Source organism: Sapajus apella, unplaced genomic scaffold (assembly GCF_009761245.1).
Source record: "Sapajus apella isolate SASKATOON/1434 unplaced genomic scaffold, GSC_monkey_1.0 scaffold7563, whole genome shotgun sequence".
Lineage (NCBI taxonomy): Eukaryota > Metazoa > Chordata > Mammalia > Primates > Cebidae > Sapajus > Sapajus apella.
In genome coordinates, this window is record NW_022444487.1 from 1 (window position 1) to 3,214 (window position 3,214).

The 3,214-nt window shown below is 45.2% G+C and overlaps 1 long non-coding RNA gene across 1 annotated transcript; it reads left to right on the top strand.

Moving 5' to 3' along the window:
• Window positions 1-1,379, top strand: LOC116548164. The gene is made up of 2 exons (XR_004267334.1): window positions 1-65; window positions 652-1,379. It is a non-coding gene; the product is annotated as an uncharacterized LOC116548164 (long non-coding RNA).
• The last annotated feature ends 1,835 nt before the right edge of the window (window positions 1,380-3,214 follow it).

The following is a 3,214-nucleotide window of genomic DNA, read 5'->3' on the forward strand; positions in this document are numbered from 1 at the left end:
AAGGCCTAGAACCTGACAGAGCACACAAGACAGAAGCCCAAATAACCAGGAACAGGAAGCTGAAGGTGAGAGGTGGGCCCCAAAGGATTCTGGGAAAATGCTTTGTGTTTGTGGATTTATCACACAGAATGAAACCTTAGTTTTTATTCACAGGTTAGACACACTCTCTATATAGAATCTATGAAGGGACATTTCAGAGCCCTTTGAGGCCTGTAGTGAAACATGGAATATCTCAGGCAGCCCAGGATGAATATTGCAGTCACCAAGAGGGGCAGGGTGGCCAAGGTGGCCAGCAGCAGGGATGGGCATTGTGAGCCATCGGATGGGATTGTGGGGCATGGCATTGTGAGCCACTGGCCTGACTTTGTTGTTTCCTGGTAACGAGGTGACATAGGAGACTTTGTGGGTGACAGGCATCAGCCAGGGCCAGCAGCCTTCAGTCGGAAGCTGGGAGTGGGGAGAGGAGGAGCTCCGACTACTCTCGCGGAAGTGTTTGTGCCCTTGGCGCTTGCTCTGTTGCTTTGTTTTTTTCTTTGTTGTTGTTGTTGTTTTCTTTTTTTTGATTTTGTGTGTTGCTTAGTTTTGTTTTTTTCTTTTTTGTTGTTGTTGTCATTTTTTGTTTTTGATTTTGTGTGTTGCGTTGTTTTGAAGGTCCCCTTCTAGATCCCTCATGGGAAATACACTCAGTTGCTGCCTAGGCCCCAGGGCTGGCCTCTGTTGTGCCTGCTGCAGGCAGAAGGTGGCACCTTGCTGTGAATCTGAGACTGAGTCTGTGGCAGCTGCAGCACCAGCATCCACCACTGCAGAGCCTGCCACCAACACAAAGAGGCGCAAAGGTAAAGAAGCCACGGGTGCCATTTGCTCTCTGGCACATCTCTGGCCACCACCTCCCCCGCCTGCTTCCCATCCCATCACCCCAGAGACATCCTCAGCTTCCAGCTCCCCGCTGCCTATAGCCAGCTTTCCTAGGACTGGGCATGGGGGACAAAGGCTAGTCCTGCCTCTTGTCTTTGTTGTTGAGCCTTCTTGCTTGAGGCCTTTTTGGTCTAGTCTCTCCCTTTCCTCGATGAAAATTCAAATACTCCAGTTTGGGAGCCTCCATCCCATCCTCTAGCCTGACCTATCCAGCTAGTATGGTACCTCAGTGAAGGAGCCGGTTAAAGGCCCAATCGTTTCTTTTCTCCTATTCGATAAGGAAGCTAATCATTGGGATAATTCAGACTCAAATATTTGGAGACTTCTAAAATTTAAAATAGAGTTTGCCATGGAAGAGATTACATGTTGTTCTTAATAGATGGTTTTAAGTCACCTTGACAGAAGCAGCTTGATTTCTTCCAATTGTAATTTGAAAACCGAAGGAAAACTTGAGGGACATGCTTCAAATGACCCCAAAAGGTGTGAAATGTTGCTGCCAGAGCTGTAAAAAAAGTTGTTTTGTTTTGGTTTTACCCAAAAGTTTAGCCGTGGAGCTCTGATTCCTTTAAAATTCCCACTTTGACATGAATGTCTCTTCAGCCCTACTCCAGGAACTTCACGGGCTTTGTTCACCTCCTTGTTCTGAGAGACAGGTAGAGCTAGCTCATGGTTACAGGTTCCAAAAGAGATGAAATGACTTTAGACTTGAATTTGTAAGGCACAGACTTGAGAGTTGGAAGGCCAGACCCTGCCTGTGGAAGAGAGTTTATTTTCATGGCTCCCCTTCCTACAGGATGGGAAAGGGGAGGAGAGAGGAAACATTCCATTTTTTTGCTATGGTCAAATTGAAGACAAAAACTAACACTTGTAAGACAGGAGAGGAGCATTTAGTTACAAAATCAGTCAAACATTGCATATCACTACATTTGTTGAGCAAATGAAAGCTACCAGACTCAGAAAACCAGAGATGCTAATGGAACTGACATTAGTAACCAGGGTTTTCTGCTGAGTTCAGCGCCCAGGGTGACTTCCAATAACAACCACCCTCCCCTCCACACACACACTTTTTTCAGGACTGGAAAGCTTAGGCAGCCCAGGATGAATAATGCAGTCACACATTAGGGCAGGTGACCACAAGGTGGGCAGCAGCAGGGATGGGCATTGTGAGCCATTGGGTGGGGCGGTGGGGCTGTGGGGCGGGGCATTGTGAGCCACTAGCCTGACTTGGTTGTTTCCTGGTAACCAGGTGACATAGGCTTTTTGGGTGATAGGCATCAGCCAGGGCCAGCAGCCTTCAGTCTAAAATCCTTTAGGAGTTTAGAAATAGATGAATCTAACTACAGATAATTCTGGGTAACCAGTTCCTTGAACAAACACTAAGCCCAGTGAAACAGAAAACATTATATCATAAAGACATAGAAATATGAGCAGCTCATTTCTTTCATTTTAATGGCAGAGATTTTATTAGTACAGAGAAAATGTCTTACAGCTCTTGTATTTAAACTTCAGTTTGGCTCTTACTTTCTTTCACAGAATAAGCCTCACAATGGGTGTGCCTTTGTAACAAGGAATTGCTGGACTCCTTTTTCAGAATATTGAAAAACTGTGAAAGAATGAACAAATAATGATGAGACTTAATAGACTGTACCTTATACACAAGCATGCAAGTAGCTGTGGAGACTCCTTGCTTGGTGTGTATGGCAAGCCTCTGTGTCATGTTCTGTAGGATTTCGTAGATGAGGTTGTGAGAGAACAAAGTGAGCCTTTTGGTTATTCTTTCGGATGTAATCGTGTTTTCATGTACATCTTATCGGAACCTTCCAAGTACAATAAGGCCTGTGTGTATTCTCCCTATGTTGCTGATGCAGAAAGGAAGGCTTAGAGATCTGAATGGACTGTGTGAGACAGCTACTGATCAGAACTGAGGTTCTAAGTCGTCAGAGTAGACATGGAGGTCGTAGTGATGCCAAACTCAGTTCTTAAAGAACTTGACAAACTCCAGAATATCGTATATTGTAAGGTCTACCCATAACATAGACCTCTCTTAGAAGTTACTTTCATCTTGATGAGTTCCTTTTGCATTTTATTTTACACAACTTACAGGCAACATTTACCTCTGCATTTTGTCCTAAAGAGACGGGTCCTCACTGTGTGGTACAGGCCGGCTTCTGACTCCTGGCCTGGGCTTAAGCACTCCTGCCGCCTCAGCCTGGAGAAGAGCTGACAGTACAGGCATGTGCCGTCTCTCCTGGCTCCACCTTCTGTCTATACATTTATTGAAATGGATAAGGATAAAAAT